At 37.5% G+C, this 22678-nt stretch overlaps 1 protein-coding gene and 1 long non-coding RNA gene across 2 annotated transcripts in view; one reads left to right on the top strand and one right to left on the bottom strand.

Annotated features, from left to right (window-relative positions):
* Positions 1-22678, bottom strand: part of LOC103580540 (voltage-dependent T-type calcium channel subunit alpha-1G-like) — a 253555-nt gene that overhangs the window by 149625 nt on the left and 81252 nt on the right. The gene's annotated exons all lie outside the window — the stretch shown is intronic.
* Positions 16935-18242, top strand: LOC128669072 (uncharacterized). Its single transcript, XR_008404601.1, has 3 exons — positions 16935-17000; positions 17255-17360; positions 17424-18242. It is a non-coding gene; the product is annotated as an uncharacterized LOC128669072 (long non-coding RNA).

Raw genomic sequence — 22678 nt, 5'->3', positions numbered from 1 at the left:
TACCAGGAACGAAGAGTTGAGAACCCTCGAGGTATCCTTGGGTCGTAACCGAAACGATCTGGTTAACAATCAGGTATCAATGGCAACCAATCTGGAGCATCTTACCATCTATGACTCAAAACTCGACCTAATCACCATTCCGGACCATGAGGATGTAAACCTCGCAACGTTGAGTATCATCAATCCTCGTAAAAGACCGGGCAGTTTTTATCGGACCCTCCGAACCAATATCAAGACATTGGTAGTGGCAGGTGCCCACTCCTCTTATTACACCATTCACGAAATCCTGGATGCCAATCACAGCATCGAGACTATCGACCTGAGGGGAATAAAGTATTTTACTCATTCACCAGCGCTGTCAAACTTGCTAAAAAAAGAGGATGAGGCCAATTTGCGAGTAGTTACGATCCTCATACCAGCAAGAGGAAACCTGGAGGAACTTCGAGGCAACACCCAGAGAAGCAACAAGCCGTATCGGGTCCTGGTGAAGATAGTAGAATAGTTAATAGAATTAGGAACTAGTATTTAGTATAAAAATTAAACAGTTAGAAGTAACATTTTACAATTCCTTTAAGGAGTATCAGCTCCATTTTCCGATAAGGAAACTTAAAGGAATTCTTAGGTTACCCTAGATAAGGAAAATATTGTTATATCATAAGAAGATAGTTACCTTATTAATGTTATGTCCGCCGCTTAAATTTAAATTAATTATCCGGGATTTCTCCCTTTGGTAGCGATAGAAAAATTTAGACGAGCGATTTGGAGGTTGCGGACAACATTAAAGAATACGAGGAAGAGGTATCTTCCTATAATTTATTATTTATGGTGGATCTTTTACTTCGAAGTAAGAACCCAAACGTCTCCGAAGAGACCGGTGATCTTGTGTTGAACCAGTTATCTCATGAAAGAATAGAATGTAAATCTTTCACCTACCTTTCGATGTTTCTTTCTTTCTAGTCACGGCAGGTTAGATCCCTCCAGAACGTTGCAGCTCACTCAGCTTCCTCCTGTAGGATTTGGTTGGATGGGCGCGGCTGGGGTTGTAGGATGTAAACTTATGTGCTACTCTCGAATGAAACTCGGAAGGCTGAACTTATGGTTTTTCTGCTTTTTATTTCTGATTTAGCTACAATTCACTTGTACACTGAATCCTTTACACAAATTTTTAACATTTGATATTTTAAGAATATTGATTATTCTCGGATATTTTATAAGATTTGTATTTTATATTTAATGCGTCCTTTTTACACACCCGAGAGGTGATTTTATGCGCAAAATAACTCAGACCGAGATGGAATCGCAAATACACGTGATTTGCGTCACTATTTCAATCGGACCGGAAGTTTCTATTAATCTGTGAGGATTTTTAATAGATAAGAAGTCGATTATTGCTTTTTCAACGCCTAAGCGGAATCCTGCAATAATTGACTGCAAAAAGATGTCAATTTTAGAATGCCTTATTGATTATTCAACGCCGAAGCGGATTCCTGCAATAAGGTTTAAATAGAAAAATATTAAAGATCCTCTTATTGACTTTTCAACGCCTGGGGCGGAATCCTGCAATAAGAGTGCACGAAAGTTCGACGTTCGAATATTCGCGGACCGTAAGTTAGAAGAACCGACTAGCCATGAGCTATGGGTGCTCAGGCTTTTTATAAACTTTGATTTAGCGATTGATGGGGAATTTTTAATTATTGTTATTGGTGGAAGGTGACGACAGTTTATTAATTGTTTGTTCGCCTTATTGCAGTTATCCTCCCACTATTCTTTGTCGCATAAAAAGGTGGAAAAAGCTGACGCTGCGTTTTCGCGCGCTTTTGAAAAGAAGAGCTCTGTAATAATTATTTTTAAATAATTATTAGAATAAATAAAAAAAATTATTTGGACATAACAATCCCCCGGAAAGTAAGAGGGTTGCAAAACTCGCTTGCTTTCCTAAACATATGTCCTATCTTTTACAAAAGCTTGCGATAACGCTTACAATTCTAAAAAGTCTCACAACTAGGAGATTATATAATTATATAAAATATAGTTATCTCTATAAATATATATATATATAGCAAATATTTATGATATGATTTTATATATTATTATATTATTTTATATAGTTTTCCTCTAAAATCTATTATTTTCCCATCACCATAATAATAGCTATTTTAAATATAAGGATTACATAGGATGTATCTCTCTACATGCATATGATGCGTACCCCTTTGCATATGTGTATGGCTGACCTTGAGACTAAAAAGGTACCGAAATAAGCTGGGGAGAATAATTCCCTTACGTTGTGCGAATCTGCATTTAGCCGACATCTAGCGATGTTTAATTGCGAATAGGTTTGCCGCGTCTGCATGAAGAATTTGATCTCCGGCTAACGTCTTATCTCAAGACGCATTCCGCTGACGCTCCTTGCGATTTATGAATAGGAGTACTCAGTGTGAAATTGACGGCAAAGCTGAGTACTTCGTGTACAAGTTTAATTGAAGAGGAAAAAGGAAAAAAAAAAAAACTGAACAAATCCAAAATGTACGTGACCGGTGAGCATTATAAAGGGTTCTCTACGTGGTTCCAGCTGGTGAGGCACCGGTTCCACTATTTTGTAAGTAGTAATTTATCGTTTTACCAAAAAGAGGAAAAAAAAAAAAAAATTTTATTTACGGAAAAGGATAGAAAATTAAAATTAATTCCTTTTTTTTTTGTTTTTTTTTTTTTTTAAAGGCGTTGTGCGAGATAGGTATGAGGGTGGACGTATTCACCAGGCCCATCAACCCCCTGGTGGGGATGCGACTGCTCCTGGATATTAAGGAGCTTGTAGGGGTCTTACCTCCCGAACTGGAGGAGGTAACCAATTATTTCCGGGCCTCGTGGGCCATCACTCCTCCGAGGGTGCAGTTGGTGGCCCCCAATATTGAGGAGATTCGGGTTCTGGCCACCAACCTCCTCGAGACGGCAGAGGACCTTATAAGGTAAGAAGCTGATTTATATTTAATTGGAAGGTGTTTTAGTTATTTAATGGAATTCCGTTTTTTTTTTTTTTTTTTCAGAGCCGACCTGCCCGGAGCCCCTGACGAGCCCCTGGAGTTCCAACCTTTCCCCATAGCGGGTTGAGGAAAGAGAAGAGGAACATAAAAAGAAAAATATAAATAATATATAAATAATATATTATAAATAATATAATATATAAATAATTCATGTAGATATAAAAAAAAAATTTATAAATTTTTTTTTTTTTTAATAAAACAACAAAAAAAAATAAACTTGATGGTTATATTGATTTTTTTTTCTAGTAGCCTTCCCCTTTATTATAATTTCCGCCCCCCCTTTTTTTTTTTTTTTTTTTTTATTTAATAATTTATGTAATATAGATATGGTCACGCTAAGGCGGTTAGCCTGTGTGCGTGGGAGTGAGCGCGTGAGATGACAGAGAGAGAGAGAGCGCGCACTTGGTATATGGAGGGGCTTGTTAATCGGTCTCTTCTTTGCCCGCGTTCGCAGCTCTCGCGGTAGCATAGCGTCAATGGGATGTTGATTATCGACCGCAGTATTGATCTCGCCTTAGTAGATCCTCACCGGCAAGTGGCGCCATCTTACGGCAGCTAAAAGAACCATTCTCTCAAACAGCTTATTTCGTTGACAACATAGATTACCCGATTTTTTCTTTTTTATAATCCTGCTACTCGATGGATTTTAAGAATAATAGGGATGAAATTATGCCAAAATAGAGAATAATGGTCATGTATGAATACGGAATGCATGGAGAGAGATTTTTACAGTTTTTTTTTTTTATAATATAGGCGCAAAATTGCCTTTCCATGCTTCCTGGCAATATCTTTGGTTTAAAAGTTATTACAGATTCATGTTCAACTGGGTATAAATTATAGTTGATTTTGTCAGATTATCATGAACTTTTGTGCTGATTTAGCAAGATCGTGGTTAATTTTATATATAATTTATTCTTTTGAAGGAAAAGATAATATTTGAATATAGTGCTTTAGTTGAGTTGTTCTTATAGCTAGCGGACATTCATTGCAATAAGAGGTAAGTTGGCTAGTTTTTATTAAAACCCATTTTCGAAAAAAAATACGAAATTTTTTTGTAGTGTCTGGTTCAATTCGTGATCTGAATTTCGATAATTCTAGGATTTGTTAGTAAAAATGTGTTTTAACCGCCCACCTTTTGAGATCATCGATCCAGAATTGGATCCCTTACCGATCCCACTGGAAGAGGTTCTCATCGAGGTACAAGCTCGATGGTACTTGGATTCGGACCCGATTTTTTTATTCACGACCAACCAGGGTGAGATCGATTGGATCCATTCTGTGGCACCACCATCACCCCCACTGGATGCCAATGGTCGTGTTCTTACCCTATTAGAGGTGAACGGATTCATCTTGTGTTTTTTTTTTTTTTTTTTTTTTTATAATTTTAATTTGTTGACTTATGGATTTCAGTATCTGGTGGTCAATTTGCACTTGCATTTTACTGACAATGCCGAGGTTCGTGACAGTTATTTATTGGAAGCTTTGAGAAGGTTCCGGGACATTCGAGAAAACCGAAATAATTTGCGGTTGCTGAACTCTAGTTTAAGGGGTTCTTCTATCGCCTGGTTATTTAAAAGGCGTTAATGGTTGTAAAAATTTTTTCTTTTTCCCCTTTTTTCTTTTTGAAATAAAAGGAGGTTTTGAAAGGATTTGCAAAGGTTTAAAATTTATTTATTTATTCCTAAAGAGTTTCCAATAATATATTAAAATTTTTTTTTTTTTATATTCTTTAACTTTATTTCTTTTATGCTATAACTCTCTCACGGCTGGCGCGTCTTGTTACTGCTGACTAGCTATTTATGCGCTAAGTCAGTCATTCAGTCACTTGGTTTGAAGCTAGCATAATGTGTGTGTCTTTTGGTCACAAGTACGACCTTGGGGATCCCATTTATTATTTTGTAAGAACTTACGCAGAATTTGCGTATATTAGAAGAATTTTTGCGATCTGGGACCCCAAAATTCATATTTGTGAGTGCTATTACTCGTGTGGTATACGCAACAATCTGTTACACGTAAGTGTTTAAGTGTTACTTCGAGGTGAATTGTTTTTATAACGTCATAATTCTATTCGTTCGTCCAGTATTATTTAAGCTGTGGTTCTCTGCCCTACTGCCCTGACCGATTAAAGCGTGAGCTTTTCCTGGCCTGGAGTAAACATCTTTGGAGGGGACAGGACGAGGATTTAGATGATTGGATGGAAGATTGGGTACCAATTTCTTGGCTTTTTGATGAGGACGGGGAAGATGAGCCAGAGGGAGGAGAATTCGAGGACGAAAATGGTGCAATTTGGTCATCACCAGCGTTTGCTGGGTGACTCAGGAGATGTTATCACTTTTGAGTCATTTTTAGCTGTCAATTTTCTCTTTTCAATAAAGAGGAAATGAGCTTGAAGATCGTTTGTTCCTTCATTTTAACTCAGAACCTACCCATCCTTTCTAATAACCGTATACGATCTCGGATATAAATAATATGCGAGTGTAACCGGAGAGAAAAAGCGGTTTTTATTTTCTTTTTCTCTTTTCCTTTAAATTTATTATTATTATTATTATTAAATGGCGCAATTCGTCAGGTAAGTTAATTAAAAAAAATTTTTTTCTTTAGGAACATGTGACCATTATGAGGTGAGTAACATCCTGATGTTTGTTTTTAAGAGAAAGTATCTTTTCCATTTATTGCTTCCATTTTCTGTTATTATAGGAGGTGAAATAGGAGTAATAGGAGGTTTTCTTGGGGCTGAATTTTATAGGCGAATTTTTGTGGAGAATGGTGTTTCCTCAGGAGTTATGTCAACGGCTGTAAGAGGCAGTTGTTAATAATGTTCAGAGTTGCGCATGCGCTGTGAGAGGTAAGCACTTGTCTCTTAGTTAGAATTCGTTTTTTTTTTTTTTAAAAAAAAAATAATTTCCTTAGTTTTACCAGGAATTACCAATTCTTCTGTTTTCTCAAATGTCCAGGTGACTTAAATATTTGTTAACTTTGAATGAATTTTGAATTTAGATATATGAAATTTTTCCTTTGAAACTTAATCTTATAAGTTTATATTCTAGACATTTTCTTAATTAGAATATAGTAATATAATTTTTCCTTGAAACGTTATGCCGGTAAAATAGGAATCCTCTTTCTAAACGACGTAAAGTGTCGGTAAATTCATAAGAATTTGTGAAGTTACAGAAAGGCTCGAAAATTATTTTGGAGTCCGGGATTTAAGTACTTAAAAAGAAAAAGGATTTCTATTTTTCCGTGAAATTTTGATTTGACTTATACATTATTCTTATCTTGTTTAGGATGATTATATCGGAGCATTGAAATCTGAGAGGCGAAGGCCTCTTGTGGTACGAGTTGGAGTCGCTGATTTACTTGCAGAGAAGACGACACGACTTGAAAGAGCTGATGGAGTTTCCTGGAGCTCGATGACTTCCGGTTGGTCCCTGATTTGGACAGACTTTACTTGGGAGTCTGAGGTACGTCTGGTTTCTTTTACTTTCTTGGGATATACCTCGCCTGGCTGCTTGTTTTTCTTGTAGGTGAAGCAGCGCTTCTTGCTTGAGCATACACAGCATTTGAAGAGTACTAGAACGACGAGTATAACACCCAGGACAGCTAGGATGGACATGATTCCCACCGTCATCGTTCGATGGATATCGTCTTCTTGATGGTGTAACGCTATTTCGGACATTTTATTTTCCGTTTCTTCCAATCCTGCTCCCCAGGGTTGGAATTTGTCTATTGTTTTTAACGGGTCGACGTTTTTCTTGAAGAGAAATCCAGATATTTTGGATTCAGCTGTTAAGTTCGTTGATAGCGTTTCCAAGGTTAAGTTTAACCTTGGCAGGGTGATGTTCAGCTGAGTGATCTCTTCATCTATGCTTTTGATTATATATTTTCCGCTTCTTATTTCGCATCTACCGTTAACATGGACCATTCCTGTTCCGTTGATGTGATATTCTTTCTCAACTGGACTTAAACACTTGAGAATTAATTTTTCTTCCTTACAAGTAGAATACGCCCAAGAATTTGGTTGATTGAGCTTGATCCAAGTGGTTTTACATCCTGGGATGATGCGGACATTGCACGTTCTGGAGATATCTTCGGTTGACTTCAGAAGCAGCTTCATTTCGCAGTCTACTTCTTCTTGGACTTCCGCAGACTGGAATGGTATTTCGGGACGACAAGACAAATCGTCCCCGATAGATTTGCAATTGTTGATATATTCAAAATCTGCTAGGTAGAATCTCCTCAAGCCTGGATCAGTAACTAGGAACCTTTTCGATGGTAGTATCGTCAGTGTTTGAATTTTTCCATTCAGATTTTCTGGCTTAGGCAGTGGTCTCATTTCGTATGATAATAACGGAATTTTATGGAACAGCGGTAGGGTTACTATGATAAGTAAATAACCTTTCGCCCTTGCTACCTTTACTGTAGACACAGCTGACAAGGTTGAAATATCCATTCGGTCAATTGGTTGAGGTGGATTCAAATCCGGATGCTTCCTCATGATGTCGACGGTTGCTCGGTAGAGTTGACTTGGTGATATAGCTTGTGGGGAAAGTCGGCCGGCCTTGGCTTCCTCTATGATGGTTTCAGCTTCCTTCAGGACTCGAAGATGGTTACTGGCGATCTCCTTCCGTTCGTCCCCCAGCATCATGACTTTCGTCAAATATGCGAGTTTACCCAAGGAATTATTGGTAGCATTCATAAAGTTCGTGGTAGCATCTGTGAGATTATTTAGATTAGACTGCATTTGCGCCTCGCTTTGGAGAATAGTATTGATCTCACTCTTGACAAGGTGAGTGGCGTTCTGTACTAGGTGCACCATTTCTGCATTATCCTGATATAATTTGTTGATCTCCTTGGTGATATGTTCCTTGTCTTCATAGTCCATGGTTCCAAACAGTTCTCGGGCAATTGTGCCAACAAACCCAAACCATGGAGCTCGTTGATTACGGTCGAGCGGCGGAGTTTTGAATGTTGTTTCCTCAAGGAGCTGGTTCAAACGGCTTTTAGCTTGGTTTATGGAGGTTTGTATTTCCGTTATCAGGTCCATCTTCAGATAGTACATGCAGGTCCCAGAGTCGATAATTTTGGTACAACCTAGCATGGTCGAGTGGAGATGGTCCCACTCAAAGGGATACATCTCGACCAATCCTCGGACGTTAATGGAAGAAATGATGCACCAGTTTTCTTCTACCAGGTGAATCTTCTTAAACGGGTCATACAGTAGACCCGGGTTGTCTGCCATTGGCTGGATGATCAAGTCGTCCTTGGATTGTCCCCCTTGGATGATGATAACCAGGATTATCAATAATTGTCTCATGATGGTGAGAGATTTGAGGATCTGAAACAGATAACTTTATAAAGGTTTAGCCTTATGGTCAAAAGCAGGTTTAGCTTTATTAGGGTTTACCAATTTGCGGTTCCCTTTGTCGTTCAGGTAGATCAGACTCCCAAATTCGTTAATTTCGACAATTTCAAAGGGCCCGGTATAATAAACATCGAGTTTATTTTTCCGTGGTTCCTTTAGAACATAAATAAAGTCGCCTACCTTGAAGGTTTGGGCGTGTATGTGTCGATCGTAACGAATTTTGGAATCTTCTTTTGCCTTATTGAGACAATCAGCAGCAATTTCTCTGACTTCTGACAGTCTACTCATAAGATCGGCGAGATAGTCGGAATAAGTTTCGATTCTGGAATAATCGGGGAACTGGGTTGGTACCCGAGCTCTTCGACCAAACATCAGCTCGAATGGAGTGAATTTGGTTGAAGTATGCACATTGGTATTGTAACTCAGCGCCGCGAGACTCACATATCGATCCCAGTTCGGATACTTATCAGAGATTACTCTTAGGAAATCTATCAGTGGCTGATGGCTCCTTTCTAGAGAACCATTTGATTGGGGATAATAACCCGAAGTCGTTAATCTTTGGATTTTTAGGGCTTTTGCAAGTTGTTGTATTATTTTAGAGGTAAATGAAGTACCCTTATCTGAGAGGATGACTCTCGGACAACCATAATAGCATATATAACGATCTACAAGGGCTTCTGCCACTGTTGTCGATCGGATATCAGGTATCGGAATTGCTGTTACGGCTTTCGAAAAATTATCCTGAATAGTCAATATGTGGACATTCCCACTCCTAGTCATAGGAAGTGGTCCCACGGTGTCAATAGAAATTTTCTCGAAGGGTTCGAAGGGAGTATCGGTTATCATCATGGGTTGTTTTGTTTTGATTCGGGTGAGTTTATTCTTCTGGCAGATCTCGCATTTCCGGATGAACCTATAGATTCTTTCCTTCATGCCTGGCCAGTAGAATCTCTCTCGAATTCGCCAATAAGTTTTCACGACACCTTTGTGGCCCGCAATAGGGCTGCAGTGATTCTCTTCAATGATTTTATCGCGTAACTCTTCAGTAGGAACTTCTATATTTCCTTCGCAAAGTGTTACCTCGATAGGACAGTCGCCTAATTTTTGTATGAGATAAGGCTTAATGTTTATATCATCGAATTAATCCCCCTGTTTCGCCATGCGGAATGTGTAGATTTCGTGTTTGAACATGGACCCTCTTAAATTTCGTAATCCTTCAATTAAATTATTTAAATCGATTTTCTCGAAATGATTTTTCTTGACAAAGACCGTGAAGATAAAGCACTGACCCAATTTTGTGATTAATACATCACCCATCTTTGGTTTGGCTGTCTTCAGATCTTCTTGATTGATGAAAGTGAGATCTCTTAACAATCGAGAAACTGGTTTCACCAATTCACAATCCAGGGACAGGAAATGTACCATGTGATCTCTCACATAAGTAATTCCATCTCGACTGTCCTTAAACTTGATTCGATTTACCGGCAGTTTCCGAGGTCTATCAGACTCCGAGCTCGAGGAAGACGAAACTTCCGGTGGTGAGTAGCGTTGATCACTCAGACCCTCCGCGATTTCGGAGGAAGGGGGATCAAATACGTACCACGGAGCTTGATTCGGAAGTTTAGGAGGTAAATCTACATTCATCTCCGGCACATCCCCCAGTTCCGGTGGAGTCGTGTGGAGAGGGTCAGATTCATTTACCTGAGCATTTCCGTCGTCTTGTTCTCGATGTACTTCCACTTGAATCACTGTGGTTCCGTCAGATTGGCTGGCATCTGATTGGCCTGATTGAGGAGATGTCTCCGCTATCATTATTCGATCATTTGCAGAATTTCGATTTGGTGAATTTGGGTGCTGGTTTTCGTTCAACAAGGTGTTTTCTTGTCTTAGATTTTTACTAGTAGATGTCATTTTGCGTTTGGGTGTTTCCACGTGAGCCATACTGGATGAGGCTGCAGGAACATCTTCGACGTTCAGAGTTTGGCAGGTTGAAGGCCTCGCGATGACTGGAGATGTATTGTCATTAGAACTTCCGGTGTCCTTCCAATAAAAGCTTTTTGTATGATCGTCATAGTCAAGTTCCTTGCAATTTGCCTGCGCAGCTTTCAGTACCGTGTTCTTCCACATAGGGGTCGACGGACTTCTACCTGCGGTGAGGTATTTCTCTCGAATTTCGTTGGCTCGTGGTGTCTGCGGAGTTGCAGGGGTTATTTCTACTCGAAATTCAGGTTCAGAGCAGCTGACTTCACTGGAATCTTCATTTTCTTCTATATCTTGATTTTCACGAAGGAATTCCTCTTCTCCTTCTTCGTCAGACTCATTCAAGTCTTCAGATTCGCCGTGTTCGTCTGATAGGTAGCCCTGTTCAAGATATTTTCTAACTTCCTTGGCCACTTGAGGGCTGACTACAGGCAGTGGATTGTAATAATCTTCTGGACGAACAGTACGATCCGCTTCTTCATCTGAAACGTTAATTCCTCGTTTTTCCAGGGCCTTATTGAAGCGTTCAAATGATTTTCTCAAATCTTCGCGTATTTGCTGTCGATTTATCGCTTCGGGTGTGTTTTCATCCCCCTGATCGCTGGAATTTTTTTCCGATTCGTTGAGCAGATATTCTTCATTCATGAGTCGGACTGCTTCTTCTTCTTCTTCGTCCGTTTCTTCCAGTTCTAGCCCGGGCTCTGGCCCAATCTCCACTTCCGGGTTGACTGGAGCCTGAGGTGCTGAAGATGGTCCTGGTTGGTTTGTCTCGAAAACGTCATCTTCGATACTCTCTGAGACGTCAGGTTCGGTCGTACTTATTTCACAATAGTTTACTTTTTTCCGGTTTTGCGACAGTTCTGTAGCCCGTCTCATTCGTAATCGGGATGCAATTGTATCACGAGGTTGTGGAGCATTGTTAACCCGAGGTTTGTTTTTACTTCCAGGTTTTCTTCCTCGTTTCACAGCTGCTATGGCCTCTTCGTCGGGACAAGAAGTTTTCCTGAGTGGGAGCATCACTGCTTCCTCAACAGAATTTTGGGTTGAAGCCATTTCCTCTGGAGATCTACCTTCAGGATTGTAGGACAACCCTTCGGCATATTGTTCTGAGATTTTATGTCGAACTATAACCGAAAATTTATATTCACTTAGTTTGGATCTCCATTTAATTTGTCGTTCGGTGACAGTTTGGCTGTCTTTCAACCAAGACATACAAGGGCTGCTTGTATACCAGGTGAAAGGCTTACCATAGAGGTAAGGCCGAAATTGTTGCACCGCGTACAAGACTGCCAAACACTCTTTTTCGTTGTGTGTGTATCTTGTCTCGGTTTCCTCCAAGACTCGGGACGTACAGGAGACAATTTTCTCAATATTTTCGTCAGATTTTCCAGGCGTACGATCTTCGTTCTCCAGTTCCTGGCTCAAGATGCCTGAAATACCGACATTAGAAGAGCTGGTTGCCAATATAAAAGGTCGATTGAAGTTCGGATAGGCAAGGAATGAATTTTCGCACAATGCGTTTTTAATATCATCGAAAGCCCTTTGCGAATCAACCGATCAAACGAACGGTTTAGTTTTCCTGGTAAGGTCAGTGATCGGTTTGGCTCTCTCGGCGAAGTTTTCAATGAATCGTCGGTAGTAATTTGCTAATCCCATGAATTTTCGCGCTTCTGTATGATTACGGGGGTGCGAAGCGTTTTTAAGGGACGAAATTTTCTTTGGGTCAGGTTTCACACCATCTTTAGTGATAATGTGACCTAAATATTCCACCTCGGGGCAGAGAAATTTGCATTTCTCGGGCTGAAGAGTTAGCCCAGCCTCTCGGAGGCGGTTGAAAAGTCTTTGGACTCGTACCTCATGTTCTTCAAGCGAAGATGCATAACTTACGAAGTCGTCGAGATAGATAAATAGTTCAGTACCTTTTAAACCACTCAATGTGGAGTCCATCATACGTTGAAAAATTGCTGGAGCACACTCAAGCCCAAAAGGCATACAGCAATATTCCCAATGACCGTCAGGGGTGGAAAACGCCGTTTTTTCAGCGTCTCTGGGGTCCATTGGTACTTGGTGGAACCCGCTGGCAAGGTCAAATACACTGAAGTACTTGGCCCCGCCGAGTTGGTCTAAAATATCGATTATGAGTGGGAGGGGGTAAGCATCCCCAATGGTTATCTTATTCAGATTTCGAAAATCGATAACCATTCTCCACTTTTTATTACCTTGTGCGTCAGATTTCTTAGGGACAATCCATAAAGGAGAATTATACGGAGATTTTGATTTTCGAATAATTCCTTGCTTAAGTAGGTTATCCACTTGCTTTTTGATCTCGTCGCGGTGTACTTGCGGAAACCGATATTGCTTGATTCTGACCGGTTTGTCACTCGTGGTTTCGATTTTGCAGGTGAACTTTTTAGAACGTCCCAGGCGATCACCAGGGAGGTGAAAGATGTCATGATTTTTCTGAATAAGTCGGAAAATTTGTTTCCGTTCCGTGCGACTGAGATGGTTGGTAGGAATCTTATCAAAGATTGCTTGGATACGATCTCGCTTAGAAAGTGAATTTGTTCCAGATGGAATTTCCGCTATGTCAGAAAATTCGTCCGATGGATCAGGATGATCAAATTCGAATTCTTCAAGTACTTGAGGTTCAATTTCGATTTCTGCTGGATCTGATGTGGTATTGATGACCATACACATCGCTCGATCGTCATCAACTGAGACAACGATTTCGCCCATTAAGAGTCCCTCTTTAAGAGGAATCTTACGGAGGTAGCCTTATTTGATCTCAGGATTTACAACAGGTACTGACACGGACATCCGCATACGGGGTGGAATTACGTATGAACGGGATGGTTTTATTCCGAGACTGAAAGGCAAAGGTCGGGAAGGTCGAAATGATAGGTTCAGAGATTGATGATGGTATGAAATCTCCGCTTGTTCATTTTTCAGGAAGTTGTTGCCCAAAATTCCGACACCATGGAAGGGTAAATTCCCATCACAAACATGAAATCGGATTTTTGAACCCAAAACCTTTAATTCTACAGTACCAATTGTTTCCATGGACTGTCCATTCAAACCACGGAGTAGCATCGTATTACCACGATCCACTCTAATTTCGGGTTTAAGAGCGGAAGAATCTATCAAACACACATCCCCCCCTGTATCTATAAGAAAGCATTGTGATTCTCCATGAAGCGAATTACATGAGTCGAAAATTTTTGGCCCTGTCCCTAGGGACAGGATATATCTCACATCAAGGTCGTTATCCATTGAAAAAGGGATGGGACGAGTAGGTCGATTTTTGAGGACCAGCGTATTCCAATAAAAGGAAATGCCAGCTCGCTCTTTGATGAAAAATTCATTTCCAAGGATGCCCAGATAACCACCTGGTGGTCTGGGTACAACCTGGAAGCAAACATCTACGTCAAAGATCTTGAGGGTTACAGTTCCAATTATTGGCATACTACTGGTTGCTATGCCGCCTACCACACCGCCATCTTCAGGGTAAAAGATGGTATCATCCCCCAGAGCATCGATGCAAAGGAGATTCATGTCCGTCGCTTAAATTTAAATTAATTATCCGGGATTTCTCCCTTTGGTAGCGATAGAAAAATTTAGACGAGCGATTTGGAGGTTGCGGACAACATTAAAGAATACGAGGAAGAGGTATCTTCCTATAATTTATTATTTATGGTGGATCTTTTACTTCGAAGTAAGAACCCAAACGTCTCCGAAGAGACCGGTGATCTTGTGTTGAACCAGTTATCTCATGAAAGAATAGAATGTAAATCTTTCACCTACCTTTCGATGTTTCTTTCTTTCTAGTCACGGCAGGTTAGATCCCTCCAGAACGTTGCAGCTCACTCAGCTTCCTCCTGTAGGATTTGGTTGGATGGGCGCGGCTGGGGTTGTAGGATGTAAACTTATGTGCTACTCTCGAATGAAACTCGGAAGGCTGAACTTATGGTTTTTCTGCTTTTTATTTCTGATTTAGCTACAATTCACTTGTACACTGAATCCTTTACACAAATTTTTAACATTTGATATTTTAAGAATATTGATTATTCTCGGATATTTTATAAGATTTGTATTTTATATTTAATGCGTCCTTTTTACACACCCGAGAGGTGATTTTATGCGCAAAATAACTCAGACCGAGATGGAATCGCAAATACACGTGATTTGCGTCACTATTTCAATCGGACCGGAAGTTTCTATTAATCTGTGAGGATTTTTAATAGATAAGAAGTCGATTATTGCTTTTTCAACGCCTAAGCGGAATCCTGCAATAATTGACTGCAAAAAGATGTCAATTTTAGAATGCCTTATTGATTATTCAACGCCGAAGCGGATTCCTGCAATAAGGTTTAAATAGAAAAATATTAAAGATCCTCTTATTGACTTTTCAACGCCTGGGGCGGAATCCTGCAATAAGAGTGCACGAAAGTTCGACGTTCGAATATTCGCGGACCGTAAGTTAGAAGAACCGACTAGCCATGAGCTATGGGTGCTCAGGCTTTTTATAAACTTTGATTTAGCGATTGATGGGGAATTTTTAATTATTGTTATTGGTGGAAGGTGACGACAGTTTATTAATTGTTTGTTCGCCTTATTGCAGTTATCCTCCCACTATTCTTTGTCGCATAAAAAGGTGGAAAAAGCTGACGCTGCGTTTTCGCGCGCTTTTGAAAAGAAGAGCTCTGTAATAATTATTTTTAAATAATTATTAGAATAAATAAAAAAAATTATTTGGACATAACATTAAAAATTTTATAAGACAATGCCTTTAAGGAGTATCATCTCCATTTTCCGTTAAGGAAACCTAGAGGTATATTAGGATAGTCCAAGTAGTTTTACAAACATTGTTACAAGAAAATATTTTTACTTGATAGATATACATATATATATATATATATATATATATATATATATATATATATATATATATATATATATATATATATATATATATAAAAACAAAAAAAAACACACAAAAGAGAAGGTCTCCTTTAAAAAGCATAGTCTTTATTTTCGATTAAAGAAAAATAAAGGGACTACATAAAAACAAAAAAAAAATTATATATATAATGAATAGGCATATATTTTGCTAGAATAAGTACATTAATCTACCTAATTATAGGAATCAGCAGTATATTATGTTTCCCACTAGAGCAATTATATTAATCATTTTGTCATTTTTATAAATATGTCTAATTACAGAATTGGAGCTATCACTATGAACAGTGGTTGTAAACCCTAGGAACCCGAAAAGGATCAGGTATCGAATCCAACCAACGAAAAGGTATTAGCAGGGAAACCTTTGTTTCTAGTGATAGGCCCATACTTTATAATCAGTAATCTCTGTACATGTTATAGTTAGAATAAGATATTTAGTTATAGACTAGAATTATAAGCTCGCAACCAATAACTCAACGATTCTTGCCTGATCATTTATTATTGTAAAGAAGCTTTGTGGTCTACCGTGGGGAACCGAGTCAATTCCTTTCAACTTACTGTATCTATTTGGAGGCTATTCTGCAGGCTTTGAAAATTATAAGAAAATTTGACTTAACAAAAATAGATCTTTTCACGGATTCGGAATACTTATGCAGCGGCCTTAATATCTGGTACGAAAATTGGAAGGAACGAGATTGGATTACCTCCACAGGAAAGCCAGTTACGTATAAAGAGGAGCTTAAATATATCAAAACTCAAATGGAGGCCCGAGACATCAAGATCTATCACGTTCCAGGTCACGAAGGAATCTATGGTAACGAGCAAGCCGACCAATTGGCCAAGGATGGAGCTAAATTATACGAATTATTCAGGACAGAAGCCAAGGCAGAGTTCAACATCAGTCAAACAGATACAAGCTCCGAGAAATAGATTCATTTCTGAGCTTGGGGGGGGGGTGTTATGTCCGACTTCGCAAACTTTCCCTCATGTCGAAATCTCCATAGGAATACAATTCCATTTTTCTCTTAAGAGAAACAAGGATGGGTTCAATGGAGTGTGACAAAACCTATTCTACCAGATTTCTTTCTTTCTGTCTCTCATTCTCTTATTCTTCGGTCCCCACTTACTGTCAGCTAAGATTGCTCTAATGCGCACAATTAGCATTGACTTAAATTAAGTTCCGTCAACCGGACATCTCACAAGATGCAACTCACTTAAAATTTCCCCTTCCCCAAACTCGGACCCCCATGGTTGTGGTGTTCAAAATTTTCAAGGAAAAAAATCACTCTACCGAGCACCGGTTTGCATTGCGGTTTGTAGCTGAGTTACCCCTCAGCAAAGAATCAATCACTAGGTACAGCGGTATCCTCAAATCTCTTATAAAACAAAAAAAAAGAAATAAAACCGATCACGTCGCTTTTATAATTCAATTAAATTCATGAAATAAATCATTAAAAATCGCATCGCGAAAGAAAATCATAACAGAAAAAAATATATCAAGGTATACAATTATACAGTCATATCTATACTAATATATAAATCTATAGGCTCTGTCTGTACATGGTGATTTTATTTCGAATTATGCGTCAAATATCATTTTTATGACCTACTCATACTGTATCTACCTTTTTTAGAATTTTCGTCTGTCTGTCTCTCTGTCGGTTTGTACCTTTATAACTAATCAACCACTTATCTGATTGAGATGAAATTTTTTATACATATACAAGATGCTGTCACTTAAAATATAGGCTACTCTTTAAATCAATTATAAATCAGAATTCGGGTATATGAATTATTTTTCTAAAAGTATAAGAAAAAAACAGTTAAATTACAGCCATCAATTGTTTTTATTCCATTAGCGTCAATTGTTTTTATATAACGCGTATCAATTGTTTTTTATATTTTTTTTTTTTAGATTAGATTTTGTTTCATTTATCAATTGTTTCTGTCAATTGAATCGTCTATCACATTTCATTAAGCAGTCAAAATAAGAGTGTCTAATCTGACTTATTTGTAACTAAGTAAGAATGTAAATCTATTTAATTTATTACTTGAATTTTTTTAATTTATTGTATGATATATAGGATTAAAAAGACAAAATTACGTATCTTACGCAATATGTAAAATAAATGAAGATCATAACCTATAAATAATCATTTATATTATTTATAAACAATTTTTGTGCATTAACTTATATAAAAAATTGGATTCAAAAGATAAAGATAAGTACTTGATTTCACTTAGTTATCTATAGTAATTTTTATTTTTGTATGCTAAGGTAACCAAGATTGACCAATTCAATATAACTTATCGTAATTAATAATTTTATATTTTAGATATGTATCGTTATTATTCGTTATATTTTCATTAAAAATGCCTAAAAAACGAAAATCAAACTTGAGTTCATCATCAGCCAAAGCAAGAAGCAACAAACTTCTTCGCCTATCTGAAACTCAATGTGAACGAGACGAGAGACTGAAAATTCAGAAAGAAAGGAAAAGTAATTTACGAGCTAATGAAACACCAGAACAATCTGAAATTCGCCTTGCTTCTGATAGAATGCAACATGCTAATAAGAGGAAAGTCGAATCAGAGATAGCTTATGAAAGAAGATTGGCGGATGATCGTGCACGCCACCTTATTACATATCATAATGCATCTGATGAACGACGTATCCACCGATTATCACGTGATCGTCAACAGCACACTATTGCACGCAATAACGAATCAGATGAACATCGTAATCAGAGATTGACTCACGATCGTGAACACCATACTTTATCTCGCTCACAGGAATCTATATTTGATCGTGAAACTCGCCTAATGATCGACCGAGAACATCACGCTCTTCAGCGACGATCAGAATCTGCATTCAAACGCGATGAAAGTAGAGCTGCAGCTAGAAATAGATACTACAGGTTAAAGAAGAAAAAAGAAGCAAATTTAATGATGGAAAACGAAAAAATTTCGGCTCTTCGTGAATCAGAGTTTAACGACAGACGAACAGAAAGATTGTCTTAGGATCGCCAATGGCATACCGTCCATAGACAGTTAGAATCTGATTCAGAACATCAGCAACGATTAAATGCTGATAAGAATAGACAAACTCAGAGACGAAATATCCGTTGGCAATCAAAATTGAATAGTGGTTTCTCCTACGATCCGTCTATTAATTACAAACAGGAATCTGATGTTGGTCCAATGACTAAGGTTTGTAATTACTGTAATGCATTAAAGTGGGTCGGTGAATCTGTTGGATTATGCTGTTCATCAGGTAAAATTCGATTAACACCTTTACTTGAACCTCCCGAACCTTTAAAATCTCTGCTGGATGGAAAACACGTTCAATCAAAATCATTTTTGAACGCTGTAAGGTCTTACAACAATGCTTTTCAGATGACTTCATTCGGTGCAAATATTGTATCTGAGGGAAACTTTATGCCGACTTTTAAAATCCAGGGACAAGTATACCATTTAATTGGTTCATTGTTTCCTGAAAGTGATCAACCTTCAAAATTTTTACAGATATATTTTATAGCTGATTATAATGAGCAAATTAATCTTCGAATGTCCTATAATAATAATTTAAATAAAAATCTCATAACAGACCTACAAAATATGCTCCTTCAAGTAAATCCTTATGTGCATGACTTTAAATCGGCTTTAGAATCTATTCCACTCGAAAACAAAGATAATTATCAATTAGTAATCAATGCAGACCGTAAACCAATTTCCGATCATAAAGGCCGGTATAATAAGCCTTCTACAAATGAAGTAGCTGTAGTGTTAGTTGATCAAGAGTGTCAAAAGAGAGATATTGTTCTATCTTTGCGTACAGGAGATCTTCAAAGAATAAGTGAGACTCACCGGTCGTATGATGCCCTTCAATATCCACTTATATTTTGTCGTGGAGAAGACGGCTATAATTTTAATATATTTCATTCTGGACAACAAGCAGAAGACACGAATAAAAAAATTTCAGCTTTACAATTTTACTGCTACAGACTTATGATGAGATCTAATGAGTTTAATAATTTACACCGTTATCGTCAAATTTCAAATCAATTTTGGGTTGATATGTATGCGAAAATTGAAACCGAGCGATTGTCATTTATAAGAAATAGTCAAAAACAACTTAGAGCCGAAAACTATATTCACTTACAAGATGCTTTGCGCGTTGAAAGTAATATTGATCATTTAGGTCGTTTAGTTATTCTCCCATCCAGTTTTACAGGAAGCCCAAGATACATGCATGAGCGAACACAAGATGCATTTAGTTATGTAAAGAAGTATGGTCGTCCTGATCTTTTTATAACTATGACCACTAATCCTAATTGGATAGAAATAACAAGAGAGCTGTACGAAGGGCAATCTGCATCTGACCGGCACGATATTATATCTAGAGTTTTTCACTTGAAGTTGAAAAAATTAATTGATTTATTATTTAAAGGAAAAATTTTTGGATCCGTTAAATGTTATATGTATTCTGTAGAGTGGCAGAAACGAGGTCTTCCTCATGCTCATATTCTCTTATGGCTTGAAGATAAAGTAACACCTAATAGAATAGATAGTATTATAAAAGCAGAATTTCCTAATCCTCAGGAGGATTTAGATTTATATAATATTATTAAAAAACATATGATTCATGGACCATGTGGAATAATTAATTCAAAATCTCCGTGTATGAAAGACAATCGTTGTAGTAAACGATTTCCGAAAGCATTTGTAAATGAAACGATAACTGGAGAGGATGGCTATCCATCTTACCGGCGGAGATCAACGGAAGCGGGAGGATTTGTCGCTCAAGTTAAGGTAAATGGAAATAATATAGAAGTAGATAATCGTTGGATCGTCCCTTATTCACCAGTATTATCCCGAACTTTTGAAACACATTTAAATGTCGAGTATTGTAGCAGTGTGCAATCTATAAAATACATTTGTAAATATGTGAATAAAGGAAGTGATCAAGCAACGTTTGGACTTAAAAATGAAAACGATGAGATAACGAAATACCAATCTGGGAGATACATTAGTACCTCAGAAGCAACTTGGCGTATAATGTCTTTCCCAATACATGAGAGATTTCCTCCCGTGGTTCACTTGGATGTTCATTTAGAAAATGGACAGCGAGTATATTTCAACACAGAAAATGTTATTGATCAAATTACTAATCCCAAAAACACAACATTATTGGCCTATTTTCAATTATGCCGAGAGGAAATTTTCGCAAAGACACTTTTATATGACGAAGTACCTGCATATTATATATTTGATAATTAATCTAAAGTATTCAAGAGGAGGAAAAGAGGAAATCCTGTTGAAGGTTATCCTGGTATTTTTAAAGAACACGTTATTGGAAGAGTATACACAATTCATCCTGGTAATACAGAGTGTTATTTCTTACGTCTATTACTTCACACCATTAGAGGCCCAACATCTTTTAAAGATATAAGAACAGTTAATGGTGTGGTATATCAATCATATCAAGCAGCTTGCAAAGCTCTTGATCTTATTGAAGATGACTCCCATTGGGATGAAACTTTAAAAGAAGCGTGTGTTACCGATAGTCCATTTAAACTAAGGCAACTTTTTGCAATTATTGTAGTATTTTGTCGCCCTTCTGACCCTAAAGAATTATGGACAAAGTATAAAAAATATTTATATGAAGATTATGGAAGAAAATTGATAAGAAGTTTTCCTGATATTGATTTAAATTTACATAAAGAAGAGCTTGAGAATCGTTGTCTCATAGACTTAGAAAATACAATTATTTCTATCGGGGGAAAACCTTTAGATCAATATGGAATGCCGATACCGAATATTAATGATAATTTTCAGATAAACAGAGAATATCTAGCTGAAACAAGTTATGACAAATCGATACTGATGGCTTTTGTAAAAAAAAATGAATTCAAAATTAATGTAGACCAAAAAAAAATTTACGATGAAATTATTAATAGCATAGACACGTTAGAAGGGGAAATGTTTTTTATTGATGCACCTGGGGGCACAGGAAAAACGTTTTTAATAAATTTGATATTATCTAAAGTTAGAGGTAGTGGTAAAATTGCGCTTGCAGTAGCATCTTCAGGTATCTCAGCAACCCTTTTACCTGGTGGTAAAACGGCCCATTCCATGTTCAAAATACCGATAGACATTGACAGATATGAATCACCAGTTTGTAATATCTCTAGGAATAGTGATAAAGCAAAAGTGATGAGAGATGCATGCTTAATAGTCTGGGATGAATGCACGATGGCCAACAAGAAAGCAATAGAAGCTGTTGACAGAACACTACAAGACTTACGAAACAATACAAAAAGAATGGGGGGCATAACTTTTTTATTTTCCGGTGATTTTCGTCAGACTTTACCGGTAATTACTAGAGGTACAAGAGCTGATGAAGTGAATGCATCTCTTAAACGATCTTATCTATGGAATAATATTAAAAAACTATCACTAACTGTAAACATGCGAGTCCATCAAGGAGGTGATCCAATTTCTCAAAAATTTTCTAATTTATTGTTGGATGTAGGGGGTGGAAATATAAACGATGAAAATGGAGAAGTATCTCTGCCTGATGAATTATGTTCAATAGTACCATCTATAGAAGATTTGATAGAAAAAGTATATCCAGGTATAAGAGATATTAAAAATAAAGAGGACTCGTGGTTATCAGAGAGAGCTATTTTATGTCCTAAAAATGAAATGGTAGTCCGTATTAATAATACTATAATAGATAAGTTTGATGCAAATGAGATGGTTTATGCATCAATCAATACCACGATTAATCCAGATGACGCAACAAACTATACTGTTGACTTCTTAAATTCAATAAGTGTACCAGGACTTCCATCGCATACAATTAAATTAAAAATTGGCGCTCCTATAATTTGATTGAGAAATTTAAATCCACCTCAACTTTGTAATGGTACAAGATTACGAGTCACAAAATTACAAAAGAATGTTATAGAAGCTACTATATTAACTGGATCAGGAAAGGGTGAAAGTGTATTCATTCCTCGCATACCTCTTATACCTAATAATTTTCCATTCGAATTCAAACGCATTCAATTTCCTGTCAGTCTTTCTTTTACAATGACAATAAACAAAGCTCAAGGACAAACGATGAGCATTACTGGAGTAGATCTTCGAACTCCCTGTTTTTCACATGGACAACTATATGTATCATTATCAAGAGTAAGATCAAATAAAAATGTATATGTTTGTGTCAATGGAGAAAAAACCCGTAATGTAGTCTATACTGAAGTACTGAATTAATAAATTAATATTTGAGAAATATAAACTTCGATATAATATTATTTATAAGTAACACAAC

Source organism: Microplitis demolitor, chromosome 2 (assembly GCF_026212275.2).
Source record: "Microplitis demolitor isolate Queensland-Clemson2020A chromosome 2, iyMicDemo2.1a, whole genome shotgun sequence".
NCBI lineage: Eukaryota > Metazoa > Arthropoda > Insecta > Hymenoptera > Braconidae > Microplitis > Microplitis demolitor.
This window is presented reverse-complemented; position numbering and strand designations above follow the sequence as displayed.